At 27.6% G+C, this 17,057-nt stretch overlaps 1 protein-coding gene across 3 annotated transcripts in view; it reads right to left on the reverse strand.

The window, feature by feature from the left end:
* The window catches only part of LOC129959402 (band 3 anion transport protein-like), a 130,795-nt gene extending 115,638 nt beyond the window's left edge, over window positions 1–15,157 (reverse strand). For all 3 annotated transcript variants that reach the window (XM_056072228.1, XM_056072230.1, XM_056072221.1), the window contains exon 1: window positions 15,005–15,157. The gene's annotated coding sequence lies outside the window, so the exon portion shown is untranslated. The remainder of the gene's footprint in view (window positions 1–15,004) is intronic.
* Window positions 15,158–17,057: the final 1,900 nt, after the last annotated feature.

The following is a 17,057-nucleotide window of genomic DNA, read 5'->3' on the forward strand; positions in this document are numbered from 1 at the left end:
AGATGACTTCCTACGTTCTAGTCGGTTAAAAGGTTAAACTCCAAAAAAATAGTTTTCTTTATATTCATTTACAGCATTTTTTTTCTATTAAATGTGTAAGCGTAATAATAAAGAAATTTAGAAATTAAGTGTTGGGACCCGATTGGATTGGATAATCTGTAAATATATAAACCATGTTTATCAATCAATCAATCAACTTTGATCTCCTTCCAGAATTCTTAATTTTGCTCATAGTGTTATCATTCGCGATGCGTTTACAATAATTGTTCAGGATTCTTATCATTCTAGTTGGAAAATGTGCTTATAATAATTTTTAAAAATGATTAAATACTGTATAAACACAGAAAAATATATATACAGTAAAAACTGGTATTATTCAAGATATATATTTTTTTTTATTATTTTAAGATGACGTAAAAATCATTTTTATGTTTTAATATTTTCAGAAATTGTCGCCGGAAAATGAAAAAATGTCGCATAGTTCTTAATTAATTAAAATTTTAATAAAAAATTTTTTTAAAAGCTCTGGTGTGCATATTTTCTTCCTGCAAAGTAAATTCGGTAACTTTAGGTCAAACAATCTGGCCTGTAGAGCACCAAAACACACAATTCATCTCTTTTATTATAAGTAAAGGTAAGGTCATTGAACAAGGTCAGTAAGGCTGCTGAAAAAGTTCCACAAATAAACATTATTCCGAGAAAATAAAAAAAGAGGAAGAAACCCTACGAATCCTGCACAAAATCTGAGCACTACATGAGGTCTAATCAGCAGGATACATTAATCAGCCCGATATACAAAAAGCTATTGAATAGCACAACTGCAAACTCAGCACGCTATATGTTACATAAAAAACACATTTGTAAAAGAAGCATTTCGTTTTATATTCACTTTTTCAATTGAAATATACCGTCGGCTAATTGTCAAAGAACACTATTTATAAAAATTGTAGGGTTTCGGAATATCAAACAAATTTAACCTTATTTTTGTTGGTAGGTCAAGGAATCAATTCTATCAAGGGAAAAAAAATGGAGTAACAGTTGTGAGATATGGTGCAATAAGTTATCAACAATTTTCATATATACTGTTCAACATTATGGCAATATTATTGTTTAGTAGATTAAATGATTTTGAGAAATTATTGGAAAAAAGCGTTTCAATTCCAACAATTGAAAATGCCTCAAAATATCAAAATGTAATCTCAAGCTTTAAATTACTGGAAATATCCTAATACAAGCCTTTTTACATTTTAAAACTAAGATAATATATTCATTTCTTGGTGCTTAAAATACGAAAATTCTGAAGTATAATTTGAACGATCAATTTGAAAACATATTTTGAACTCTTCTTAGTTCCACACATTTAACTGACATTAAATAAGTTTTATAAAACTCTAAGCCGTTTCACAATTTCAATGAATTTTTTAATAACATGTTCACATTAGTATTAGTTGATATTAGCCAACATTTGAAATTATGGTTTATGAAAAATCCCACTTTTATTCAACGAATTTAGACATATTCTATTAATACAATTGAGATGTAATTATCACTAATATATTCCATTAAGATTTGTCATTAAATTTGATTATTTAATTGAGCCTTGAGTATATCTTAAAAGTGTCCACTAGTAAAAAGTATCTTACAACTAGTCCTATTCATATTGTCACTAGCTCTGCACATCGTAAACTGATGTAACTCAATGAAATACAAGAAATGTGCTGGTGAATTACGAGGAATGTAATGGTGAAACACAAGAAATAGTTTACTTTGCTCGTACATGTACGTGTTTGTATGTAATGCCTAAAGAATGGGATTTGTAAAATCTCAAAGATTTAATATCCAAAAAAATAAAAAAAATAATAAGAAACAAGGTGGGTGAAATCACGAATTTAAAAGCATTTGAATTAAACGGATTCTTTTCTTCACTACTACTACTCCTATAATATGTTCTCTTCTGTCAGAGCGAATGTAATACTCGTATATCAAGAGGGACGGGAGTCATTATCAAAAAATAACATCGGACCCCCTTTGACCCCATCAAATAGATAAATAAGCAAGCAAAAATAAGCACTCTTCCAAATTTTATATAGATTAAGCTACTCAGTTCATTTTAATTTACTTATGCCAGTTTCATTTCCTTTAATGTACACATCCAAATCTAATGTCTCTAAAGTGTTTCAACACAGATATGCATCTGGAGAACAGATATGATCAAAGTGCATCTTCTGTGTAATGGTGGAGAACACTTGGTGAGAAGAAGTTTGTTGACGGTTTCCGGTTTGTTCTTTTAGTTGCTTGTACTGCTGTGCTGAGTGGTTTTACATCGCAGCGATCCATTGTTTAAACACACGGCTTCAAAGTGGTTTGGTTTCAACTTTCACTTCTTTTTTAAAACAACAAAAGAGAGGGTTAGTAGTTTTGGGCAAACAATAGGAATTATTTATTCTTGATATTCTTAACCAGCATTTAATATAGTTCATCAAACGTGTGAACATTGCAATGCAGGTCACAACAAAGGATCGTTTCATTCTCAAAATACCGTATATTCAAAATATACATTGTACAAATGAATAATATATGAAAATAACAGCGAACTCATCAAGTTTTCTGCATACACTGTAAATGTTCTGCGTGCGCCTTCTGAATCACACGACACACATCAAGGCGATAACTGAGCTCGTTTCAAGCGTTTTGCCGCATCACCCTGCCAAAGGCCATCACTGCATCATTGTTTCGTTCCCTGCTTTTCGTTCTAATGTTTTTGGTAATGTGGGATATAAACTAAATCCTTAATGTGCTCCCAAAAGAAGTGACAAGACGTTAAATCAGGTAACTTCGAGAGGGGGTGACACAGCCTCACCAACATATCTAATCCACAGATGCATAAATTTATTGTTTATATATCGAGGGATACTTAAATGCTTCCATAAAGAGGTGCCTTACCCTGTTAGAAAAAAAAAAAAAAAAAAAAGAAATCTAAAATCAGCAACCGGTTGCTGAAATAAACCTTACAATATCTTGCACCAGTCACAGTCTTTACACACACAAAAAAAAAGAAAGACGTATACACTTTTGTCAATGTTTATGTATTCCACAACTCAGAACATTAGAAATTATCAAGGTATCCAACAATGCTGCAGTAATGACATTACAAAATATGTGGAGCAGGGTGTACCAGATATTTGACCCACGGGAGGCAGAGTATTTGCAGAAAACCTGACGAGTTTGCGATTATTTTTATATATTACATAATTGTACGTGGAATACTTTTGAATATATAGCGTTTTGACAATGAATACACCTTTTATAGAATCCTTGTAAAATAGCAGAATAATGCAATTTACAAGGTTAACATATTAAAGCGCAGATTAAGTGCAAGGGATAGGTGGAAGAAAGCCATATGATTCACTACTATATCAATTACGTAGTAAAAAGAAAGAAAACAAATCTACTGCTAAAATGCATAACCACCTGTAAAAAACAGGTTTCTATTCTTTTCGTAATAAAACTGTACTATGTTTATTTCAAAATATCTAAGTGATGAAATGGTAAAATAAGATCTAAATAACAACACCAATTAATTTCACACGCATAACACCTGTCGAAAACAGCTTAGCACTCGTGTTTTGCAAAACGCTGGCCTAACTTCCTGGGTCACATAACAGCTTTCGAAAATGGATCATAAATTAAAAAACAGCTTCGACCTTGACTCTTCAGCTGCCACAGACATTAAAAATAAAAGGAGAAATGTCACGAGGAAGACCCACCACCTATTGTGTCTGAAGAAAACTGCTTCCATTCCCAGCCATGAGTGTCTGTCATAATGGGAGAAAGAGAAGATAGAATATATAAGGACACGAAATTTGCATTGTACTCGTGGCATAAAACTAACAACACAGGTATTATGACTTCTTATTGCCTTCTCAAGATTACGATCTTGTATTCTGAGATCTAAAATGAATTTTATCGCTGGGTACTTGGAAAGACAAATAATAAAGATAACGACCAAGAGGGTTAGATATAAAACAAATCTTCGAAGATCACAAAATTCGAAAGAAGAGAAGGATAAGTTTGTCCGCCATTTATGTATATACTTATTCCATGCATTCTATTTTCCTAGAAATGTGCCACAGATGTTTTTTCTAGAAATTTCTCAAGAAAAGAAATCGACAAGTCAATTAATTAATTAATATATATCTGGCCACTTTAGACCATCAGCTGTTTGCCCATCATCATCTATTATTTTAAAAAAAATTAACAATACCTGAAAACTATTCCTCCTTATCTCTCAAGCACAGAACCGATTTCGTCAAATTTTATTTCACATAAAATTAATGCCACCAATGATCATATGAATTTCACATCAAATCAACAATACCCTTTTCTCAACCATTGTCCATTTCAAAGAAAACTTCAACAGCAATACTTTACATTTTCTAAAAGGGGGGGGGATATCTAAAGGGGGAAAGAAACTGCCAGTCACGACAATTAAATAAATAAGATCTAATGTGCCGATTTTCCCCCTTTTTATTTTGCCTGAAAATTAATACCCCAAGATACATCAAAAGACCGACTTCGCATTCAACCATCATTTTGAAGAAATATTGCAAAATGAAACTTAAAGCTTCCCAACCACAACAAATCGGCCAATTTCATTAATTTCCATCCCAATTAATTTTGCTACTATGCAAGCATATCTAACTAATCAGACTGCTCCATCAATATTATATAATCATAAGGAATTCAAGTAATGATTTATCACATTTTTTTGGCGATTAACTCAACATTCATGTTGATAGATGCATCTCAACTGTGCCAAATTAATACTAGGATCCACTGAAATTACACGGAAGAAAAATGAACCAGATGTCCCATACATATAGTTAGACAAAATAAGGAATTTAGTTTATCCCGTCACTACGTCATTGACACCGCGGCAAATTTCCGACAAGGCAGTTGCCTAGAATTACTAAACTAAGAGGAGTTACAGGAAAGTCGATTTTTAAAAAAAGGTTATTAGCCTCATTACATAAAAAGTAAATTTATAAAAAAAATACAAATTCTAAGAATTATAAAATATCATGATTATATTAATTAACAATAGTCAATACAAACACAGAAACAGGAAGTCATAAGAAGTAGTAAACAATAAATAAAAACATACACATTTTCACAAAGTTGCCACAATAAACAATGGAAGTACTGCCCCCAAAATTTTAGAGCATATTTTCTAATAAAAGTATTATCCTACAGAAAACCTCGCATGACATTCATGTACAATTGTTAAATAATAATAATTTTTGGCGTGAATTTAGCTACTGAATCTATCGTGTCATCCTTGGCGAGTTTTTTATTTTATTTTATTTTATTTTGGCGATTAACTTCTGGTATTCCATATTAATAGTATCCAAAAATCTAATTTGCGTTTTAGAGAAGTTTTCTCAACTGATTGAAACAAAAATTTTACACAAAATTGCATTTATAGTCATAAAATCACATATCCAATTTGATATATTTAAATCACAGCGTTTTTGAATTTATGAGTTTACATGTTTCTGAAAGAACAAACCGAACAGAGGTCAACCCTTCAATGGATTTGATTCAAAATTTGATAGGGCATCTACAATATAAATGTTAAACCTACGTACCGAATTTTGTCTATCTAGAATTCTTCGTTTTGCAGTTATTATTTTAACTTCTTATTTTCGAATAACCGAACAAACAGATGCCCTCTGAATCGATTTTATGCAAAATATGATAGAAACCTACAAATTCTGTGTAAAGACAAATGCCATCAGTCTAGCTCAAAACGTTTTTTCAATTATGTTTGTCACAGACAGACAGACATAATACCCAAAATGAGTTTTTGAAATTCAAATCTTGGAGGTCTAAAACTTGGAGATTCCTCTAAATCTCAAGTTCGAATTTTTTGGCAATTACAATACTTTTTCTATACTTCGTATCCGAGAAAGCAAAAATGCAACTTAAACAAAATCATTAACAAATGCTGAGATATGTAACTGGATTGGCGGATTTATTAAAAGAGAGCTCCATTCCAACTGATTTAAAAAAAAAATAGTGTGCATGTATAGTGCGCGTGGGCAATATCGGCTGTGTTTAAGTTATGTTCTGGCGCTCTACAGAGTAAATACCGCTATCAAATTTGGCACAACTACTGTTTCAGTATATTTTGGAGCATGAAAATGTTCATCTAGGTATAAACAACTTCTTTTAATGACATCAATTTTTTTTTTTTTTTTTTTTTTTTTTTTTTTTTTTTGCAAAATTTTCAGCAATACATTTTATTACCGCAATAAAATTCAAACCATTTTCATAGTTTCATCAAATATTTAATAGGGCGTTTGTTTTTGTTCTTTTCAGAGGAAAGAAAAGACAAGCAATGGAATTGACTTTTTTTGTTGTTGTTGCTGTTTGTTAATTTTCATACAAACGACAAATTGTTTCACAAAGCAATCTATCTGTATTTTTTATTTAAATCTTTTATATATAATTTGATGTTTATTATTCCCTCATCAAAGTGTTTTTAAGAATTATGTTATGATAAACATTAAAGCTGTATTAACAGGGCTAAGCTTTTTCTGTTTATTGTAGAATGAACCTTTCAAATGCAATCGATCCGTTGTCATCATAGTGTCATTAAAAATATAACTGACCAGATATTTGATCTTAAAAATCTGCGTGCTGCCTTTCTCCGTACGGTAGCTTCTTTTCCTTCTGCCTGATTGAACTCCGAAAATAATAAATATTTAATCTTAAAGCTGCGTGCTGCCTTTCTCGATACGGTAACTTCTTGTCCTTCTGTCTGAGTGAACTCCGAAAATAATAAATGGAATCTTTTTTTAACTTTCAATTATACATAAAAAAAAATCACATGATTCAATATTTAATGAAACAATAAAAAAGGTTTGGATTCCATTGCAACAATGAAATTTATTGTTAAAAAAATAATCAATTCAGGAAAGGAAAATACACGGCAGTTAATTTGATACTTTTATTTAGTTATTTAATTATTAGAATTTTAAAATGGAGTGAGAATTATTTTTGTACAATTACATTTTTGGAAGATATCGCGTAAAAGCCTTTTAGTTAATACATTTTTTAAAAAAAATATCGCTTCAAATTGCACATTTTCACGATCCACAGTATATATGTGAAAAATTTGTTAGCTCTAAGTGAAATAAATAGTCAGGCCTGTAAAGCGCCGACACACACACAAATTCTCCTCTATTACGAGTAACGACTTGGCAATGCTGCAAAAAATTTTTCTTTTCTAAACTTCATTTTTTTTTCAGAATATATAAACGTAGATCATTAAGATACTAAATTTACTAGAAAATAAACCCAATGTATAAATGATTGTACTTGCCAATCTTTAATTTCTTATGAGTATGCTAACATGTTAAGATACTCATAAAAAAAAAACATTTTTATGCTCTTTTAATCTAGCTAACATGCGTAACTACAAGAGTAAGCTCACATAATGTAATGTTGGGATCAAATAATGCATAAGAAATAATCAATTTGTAATCCACAATTCCTCCAAAAAAAATATAGACCTTGGGTAAAGTAGAGAACGCCTTGTTTGGCAGTGGCGTACCCTAATTTCGCAATATTAATCTTTGACGGGAATTTAGTATTTTTAATGAATATATCATGTCATCCTTGGCGAGATTTTTCGGCGGTTAATCCCTGGTTTGGCGGTTTATAACTGCCGAAACCGAATTTGTACTTCAGACGCGTTTTTCTCAACTAATTTAAACCAAAACTTGACACAGAACTACAACTTGTGTCACAAAATCACATACCAGATTTGATACTGTTAATGCGTTTTTGAGTTATCGCATTTATATGCTATGGAAACCCCTTGTTAAATCTGACTAAAAACTTGATAGGTGTCTATATTATTCTTGTTAAATTTGCGTAAGGAATTTTATATCGCGCTGATTTCGTTTTATAGTTATCGAGTTAGCTTATATTCGAACAGCCACACTTCCTCTGAATGGCTGTTGCTCAAAATTTGATCGAAATTTAAAACTTGGTCTAAAGACCATACGCCAAATTTCATCAGTATAGTTAAAAGCGTTTTTCAGTTACCTTTATCACAGATAGACGAACATTTTCTCAAAATGTGGTTTTCGAACTCGGAGGGGGGGGGGAGCGCTAGATAGACAAAATGCGGTACATACATTTAACGTTTATACTGTAGATGCCTGTCAAATTTTGAGCCACATCCATTGAAGGGTTAACCGTCTGTTCGGTTTGTTCTTTCAAGAACATGCCAATTCAATGATTAAATATATCAAATTTGGTATGGAATTTTGTGATTATAAGTGTAGTTTTGTGTCAAATTTTTGTTTCAATCGGCTGGGAAAAACGCGTCTAAAATACGAATTCGATTTTTGGATAATATTAACCGCAGGCCAGCAATAAATTGCTCAAGATGACATGATAGATTCAGTAAAAATGCTAAAGTCACGCCAAAAGTTAATATTTCACAGCTATTGTACGCCAGTGCCATGCAAGGCGTTCCCTGATAAGAAAAGTTTATTAGAAAGTATACGAGAAAGTTTTGGAGAGACCACAACCACTGGTTACTTAAATAAATATCACAGATCATTTTCATTTTCACGTTGTTCTCCAAAATACAAAGTACAACACAACCATTTTTAGTACGATTTCGCTTTTGTAAACATCATCAATAACAATGAATTCATGTGAACGTTGGTCAATAAATATTTTTACTAAAAGAAAAACTGGCAGTAAAATAAACATAATGCATAAGGGTAATGCAAACTTTGCAGAGTTAAAAAAAAAGAAGCATAAATTTATCTGATACTAATAATGAAAGTATTAACAGAGAAATATTAACAAAAACGCGAAAATAAGTGATTAATAATAATAGATAATTTTAAACTTTCTAGAAACGCTAAAATAATGCTATTTAATTTGAAATTAAGAAGCATTATATTAGAAGTACTACGAAGACGAAACCACGACCATATTCCAGGGGAACCAGATAGTCGCAGAATGTAACTAGTTATAAATATAACCGGAAATTACAATCACCAAAAACTTTTTCTCTGACACGGAATATTAAGTACACTCAAACTGCGGTTTACACAACAAACAACAAAAATGTTATTCCTGTAAAAATAAGAGGAAAAACTTTTAATGAATCAACCATTAATGTTTTTACTTCCTGGTTTAGCATCAATTATCGCATATTTGGGGAAAAAAGAAAAAAAAAAAAACGAAATAAGCTATGATACGATACCACAAATTTTAACCCAAGCGTTTACAAGAAATATTATGTCCTGAATATAAAAATATTTGAGCAATCTGGCTAAAACATGCTTACTGTGTAGATAAGATATATTTCTGAAACCGCAAAGTGCAAAAAAGGTAAAATATATTACATCTACAGTAAATAAGGCTTTCTTTGAACGGCAATCAATAAACGGCATGTTCATAGGAAGATATTCTTAAACTATGTAATTACGAACGATTTGGGGGGGGGGGGGTTCACACAAAACATAAATAAATAAAAGCTACATGTTTTAATACTATATAATTTATACAATTAAATTGTAAATTGTATTAATATAATTATACTGTATTATTATATTTACAATATGACCTACTTTAATTCTATACACCTAATTAATTACAGTATTGACCTAATTATGACCTACTTTACATAACTCAAAAACCAAGCAAAATCAATCTGCATCATACAACATTTAAGTAGAGAACTTTTTCATTCACATGCCTTTAAAGAAAAAACTCAATTGCATAAAATCCAACTACAAAAAAAAAGCACAAAACACTAACACATTTTGGATGTTACTGAGTGCATTATCAGCTAGAAATTGTTTTAACCACCTGAATAGGGGTCCCCCTCCTGATTATAAAACCTTTCACCACTAAGAAAACAAACATTTTCTTCAAGAATCCCAAAATTTAAAAAATGTAATTTACACAAAAAAAATTTCAGAAATCAAAATATTTTTTTAGCATTTTGAAACAGTATAATAAGATTTTAAAAATATTGTAAAACAGATGATATTAAAAATAAGTCTCTCTCAAGTGCTTTTTGTTAAATATTGCATTTTTTATACACTATTTTGATTTGTTGTATTAAAAATCAGGTTATTTCTAACAAATTTGATAACAGCCAGATGCAATCAGATATGGAGACCAATATCTGAGTTGCTATCCTATATTTACTAGCTACATTTCCATTTCCCCTAATAATATCTAATATCCATCAATCTCAAATACGCCTTATATTAATTTTAGACAATTTCTCAAAGTTATATTTTATACACATAAAACAAAGAATAACAGTTCTAAATGTTATATATAACAATACAAAATTACAATTAAAAAAAAACATATAATACTGTCAGATGAGAAAAAAAAATGCTATTATCGGAGTAAAATTGACATTTTATTAATACATAATGCCATTTTAAAATTAGAATAAATAGATGAATATTGCATTGAATATCTTGCAAATATATTTAGCATTGAATATCTTGCAAATAAATTTAATTTAAAATATTGTTAAAAAATAATATTATTAAAAAAAATCAGATACAAAAAAAATAATGCATTAGGTTCATTCACTTAGTGCATTAGGTTCATTTTAGTTCTTAGATTTTAATTCACAAATGAATTTTTTCCCTAAATTTGAAAATTGATTCATAATTTTTTTTTTATTCATAAAGGTAAAAGATCATCTAATAGAAAAAAATATATATATATTTTTACCATTAGATTTCACTAAATTTATAAAAAATATATATAAACTACACAGATAGCAGAAAAAAAAATCAGTAATATATATAAATTTTTGTTTCATTCAATTAATGTGTTTTCACTTCAGAATTTTTCTACACGAACAAGGTAAATAATAATAATATGAAAGCATGGCATGCAAGATTCTAATTTTTAACATTTAAAACAGAAAAATGCCACTTTCACTGCTTTATGTAATTAAGTTTTAAATCTATTCATACTGTACACATTAATCAATTAGACTTGGTCTAGTGGAATTTATTATACAAGAAAAATCATCCAAACACAGATTTTGCAATTGAATAATTTTTAAACTGAAATTGGATACTGAAATAACTTATTGATTTTCTCTGTGTTTTTTTTAATGTATTTATTTATTCTCTTTGCTTTCTGGTTTAATTTGCAATTTACAGAAGAATATTAAAAGGGATAGGAAGGTAAAATAAGACATTAGTATTACAAGTTAAGATTAATGAAACTGCATTAATAAGTTTCTCCAATTATCATAGTAAAAAAAAAATCACTATTGGGCACTAAAAATATACAATTGCAAAGAAGTTTTAAATCATATCTTCATAATTGCCAAACATCACTATAATGGAAATTATCAAGATATAAAAGAAAAAAAAATTAGTTCATAGTATTTGCAATTCTAAAAAAGATTATTAATAGAAATTTATCCTGAGAAATTGAAAAACAATATGTCAAAATTTGCAACAAACACAAAAGAATAACTCCCTCAAATGTAAGCAGCTATTATATTATGATGGAGCTTCCTAAAAGAATAATATCTAACTATTATTCTTTTAGAATACTAAATAAGACTAATTTTCTTAAAAGACCCAAAAATATTTTTCATAATCTTATGAATTCATGCATATAAAAAAAAAGCATAAATGAAGCATGAAAAACAAAAAAGAAATATGGTAAAATCAGAAATGTCAGAGACTTAGAACAATAAAAAGCTAAACTTCACAAAATCATGAATTGCGCCAAATATAAAAATTGAGAAGTGTGATTGTGATTAACTGGACTATAAAATAACAAAAAAATTGTACAAAAAATGCTTAGGCATTAAAAATATTGTAAAATTATTTTATAAAAGAATAATAATCGATTTCACAAATAAAATTTGATTCCCAAAACACAGACATGGGAATTTGGAAGTCTATAAAATGTAATTTTTAATAAAATATTTAGAATTTTTTAATAAAATATTTAGAATTTTTTAATAAAATATTTAGTATTGGTACATTTTAAAATTAATTTTGACTACAGAGTGACACCATATTTCAAAGAGATGCTAGTTATTTATATTGTTGAATGCAAATTTTCTGTAAGTAAACCCCAAATTAGATAAAAAAAAAAAAAAAAAATTAATAAACAATGTATTATTTTAGAACAGCATGACAATTGCACAAAATGCTCTTCAGATAAAAAGTGATAATTATACAAGTATTCAATGAATCTAAAAAGCAGAATAAGTTAAACAATATATTTTGCATGAGTAAGAATATTACTAAGAAAAATCAAATTATAAAATGGATAGATGATTCCTATTTTCAAGGTTATACAAATGAAAAAAAATATATATATAATTAAAACAATTTTTTTAAAAAGGATATTATCTATTTTTATAGCCTATATTACAATCATCAATTCTCAATTTCAATTTTGATAATTTACACACACAAAAAAAAACAAAAAAAAAATTGAACAAAATATATTTTTTAAAAAAAACTACAAAATATATTTTTTTTTAAATTTTTAAAAATTTATTTTGGGGATTTTGGAAAAATCTATATTCATAATATTTTGTGATGATCAAATAAGGGGAAATTATTTCAATATAATAAAACTTACTTTAAAATTTCTAGAATAGATATTTAATTTTGAAATGTTAATTATATAATATTATAAGCATGAAAGGTATAAGAATATAATGTATTGAATGTAAATCTAGTATCTATATTAAAAAAATCACTAAAGAATCTAAACAACATTTTAAAGTCACAACCATGTTTAATGAAAATCGCTAAAAAAATGTTATCTAAATTTATTTTTATTTAAAACCCTTATTCTTCCAAACTAGACTTCTTAAATTATAGATAGAAATCTTAAATAGCAATACACTAAAGAATCTAAACAACATTTTAAAGTCACAACCATGTTTAATGAAAATCGCTAAAAAAATGTTATCTAAATTTATTTTTATTTAAAACCCTTATTCTTCCAAACTAGACTTCTTAAATTATAGATAGAAATCTTAAATAGCAATACACTAAAGAATCTAAACAACATTTTAAAGCCACAACCATGTTTAATGAAAATCGCTAAAAAAATGTTATCTAAATTTATTTTTATTTAAAACCCTTATTCTTCCAAACTAGACTTCTTAAATTATAGATAGAAATCTTAAATAGCAATACAGATAAAATAATTATTGAGAAAATTTCTCACAAGACCTTCCTTTATTCAATCCAACAATAAAAGTTTAAAAAAAACTATTAAAATTACCAAAATAATTATTGATGACATCATACAAAAAAGAATTGGCAGTAAAAAAAAATTAAGGGGTCAAATGTTATCATATATTCTAAGGTTTAACAAAACAAAATTTAAAAAATATTTCAAACCATGCATTTTTTTATAAACCAATAAAATTAAAATCTATTTTAATATAAACTCAATACATTACTAAATCCCAGGAACAAATATTAAATGTAAATAAATTTACATATTATTTTCTGAAATGTTAAAAATCCTTAGAAATGGAAAATAGTAGCAGCTAAAATTGAAAGAACTAGTAAAATTTCTTACCCAAGTTAATCTTTTACAAATTTTAATAGAAGAAATGTTTATTTATTTGGTATAGCAAACAATCAATTAACAATAATGTTTTAAGTTTCAACATTAAACCTCTTATCAAATCAAGATAAGCATGTAAACTGTAAAGTAAATGAAACATTAAAACTGTAAAATGAAATATTAAGATTCTAAACCTTATTAAAAAATAAAATAACTAAATGAATATTGCACATCAAGGATTTTCTTAAAACTAGAATCAGTGACACATTACAGTATGCTATAGTATAAGGCATAGATTTCTATTTTCAAAATATAGTCTTAAATAATTAATTCTTAAATTTAAAAACTATACGTGAAAGTAATTCATCATTGATGTAATTGTTTTCACTTAAAAAAATCTTTCATAAATAATTCAGATTTCTTATTATATTGCTTACCTTAATTATATAAATCATTAAAAAATGAGAAAATAGTAATATTAATAAATATTTTTTTTATTTTTTTCACAAATTTAAACTATTGAAAATGCTAAGCATTTCAAATTTATTAATGAATGTAAAATTTTGAAAAATTAAACTTTATTATAACCATTTAAATTTATTATTTATAAATAAACATGTTTTCACTTTAAAACAACAAAAATTTAATTTTAAAAAAGCTGCATATTTTGAACATGAAACAATGATTTGTGCAAATTCATGTGAACTAATTCAAAAGGAATAAAACCCAGGATATCATTTTTTTCAATACTATGCTTACATGAAAGATTAAATATTGAATGACAAAAAAAAATCAAGCTAATAAATGCTAGTAAAATAAATAAATGTAAGCATAAGAATGGAATATTAATATTCATTTTGAAAATTCTTCGTCTTAAAATCTGCTTACTTCACATTCATAATTTTTTAAGATTATGCATAAAATACGAGATTCAAAATATAGGTTCCTTGGAAGAAAAAAATATTTGAAATTAATTATAGTTCGTCAGCGGTTTGAAATTAGTTTCAGTCTCTAAAAATATTTCAATAGCTTCATGTTCTTTTATAGATTTTAAATAAAGAGCAAATAAAATTTAATTCGATAATTTTTTCGTACAATTTTTATCAGGTTTATGTGTCAATGAAGGAAGTGTCAAAATTCCGGAAATTAAAAGTAAATAAGTACTATAAACATAAAAAAACTAATATAAAAGTAACATCTGAAAATACTTCACAGATCTAAAAATGGTCTTGACACCTCTTATCAAAACAAACAGAAGCTGAAGTGTAAACAAATGAAACAACCTAAAAAAAGAAACTGTTATCGGTATCCCGTGCAATTGCCGGATACTAAAAATATCAGTAAAATAAACATATTTTGATAAATTTATACTCACACAGGAGTAACTGATGAGATAAAGTGCTAAACAAAACGCAATCTGATACACAAATTCGAATTTTTCTTACGTCTTACGCCGATTTAAATCGCCGAAAGAGCTATCAACAACAGCACATGTTCTCGAAGCCGACAAAATATAACACGATCTTGCGCGCCGCGATTTTGGAATGAATTTAGTAGAGGACATAACGTAGAGCTCAATGTTGTAGAAAATACATTTCATATAGAGAAAACACCGGTAGGGTTCTTTGTAGTCTTTCAGTCATTCACAAGAGTGCGCTCTAGAGGAATTATTAAAGCATAACATTATTTTTAATATTATAAAGTGATGAATTATAGAAAATTTTCTGCTGTTTATAATCTAAAATTAATATTATATTCTATTCAACAAAAACTACTGATATTGAGAAAAAAGCAAATTCACGCTGAAACTGGATATATAAACTAGAAAAACATATAGACCTTGATAAATCCCAATATGTCTTCATCCCCTTTCCGATCCTGAGCTCCGAAAGTAGTTGCAGAAGCAACATTTCTCCATTTTCCCTAAATAATTTTAATTATTTTAATTCTTCATAATGAGATGCTAAATAACTAATATTACATCAAGTGAAAATACCAAAATATCTACATGTAGGTCATCGTTAAGTATTAGTTGACTCGCATATGTTTTTTAATCACCTTGGTGATATTTTTTTAAATTTTTTAATGATTTTAATGAATAAAAAAAGTAAGCTAAATTTTTGTGTTTTTTCGTAGTGACTGCCGAAAATATTATCATACACAAATGATTTTTACATCAAGTTAAAGTTTTTTTTTTAAAAAAAATCTTTTCAATGATACCAATGTTTTTAACCTATAAATTTTATATTTTTAATAATTTTTTTAAATATGTTTTAATTATTTTTCCACCACTTTATTTTGCACCAAATGAAAATAAGCACGGTGAATGCATGGAAAAAATTAGCTTTTATCAGCGTGTTGTCATTATGTTAACAAAAATTCAAATTTAAAGATTAGTTAATCCTTTCTGCAAACTAAACGTTGGAAAGTGTAATGTTTAGAGGAGTTTTTATGAAACAGAATAATTATGAAATTAATAACAAAATAATTATCAAAAAATAAATGGGAATAAAAATTTTCTGTGACATTTTCAAATAGTATATTATTAATTCAATAATTCAACTTTGTTTAAGGTGTACATACTTTAATAGGATACCACTCTCATCAGGAACCTGCAGCTATTTCTAAAACTTTATCATTTGGCGTATATAATAAAAAAAATGGTTTAAATGAAACAAATAATTACATTTTATGTATTTTGAACAATAATTGTTCTGATGAAACAGGAATTTTACATTTTTATACAGATCCCATGTCCTCTAAATCATATTTAATAGAATATTCTTGAGACACAAATATTTTAAAGAAACAAATTATACTCTTTTGCAATTAAATTTGACTGAGTTATGAAAATTTGAATGCTTCTATTCTATAAAAAAGTGACACCACTTCATCAACCATCTTGAAGAAAGTACCCGAATCAATTCTTGGACTTTTCCCAAGCCTTAGTGTCTAAAATAATGAAACTTTTGATGGTCCTAAAATAATGATACTCAAAGCTTTATAATTCGGTCAGGTTTTAAACGTTCGATTGAAAGATTGAAATGTTAAATTGTCAGGATAATTTTACTGAATTCAATTTATAGGATCAAAGGATTGTATAAATCATAATTGTTTTCAGAATTACATTTATTGATTGAAATAAAATATAATTTACCACATTAAAATCTTTTTTTTAAGGTAAAACCAAATTTTACCTTAAAAAAAAGTTAGAAAAATTTGGGAAATCTGAGTCAATGAAATTTTTATTGAATAATTCTTTGAAATATGACATAAATTATAAAAAGAATATTCTGTGGTACACATAAGGTTACAATGCCGTAGGATTGGATTTTCTGTAATCATATTTTTTAAAAATATGTTCAGTTTCAGCAGAAAAAAAAAGTTTTAGTTTTTATTGAAGTTTTATCTCTTCTATTTTAAATTCA

Source organism: Argiope bruennichi, chromosome 2 (genome assembly GCF_947563725.1).
Source record: "Argiope bruennichi chromosome 2, qqArgBrue1.1, whole genome shotgun sequence".
NCBI lineage: Eukaryota > Metazoa > Arthropoda > Arachnida > Araneae > Araneidae > Argiope > Argiope bruennichi.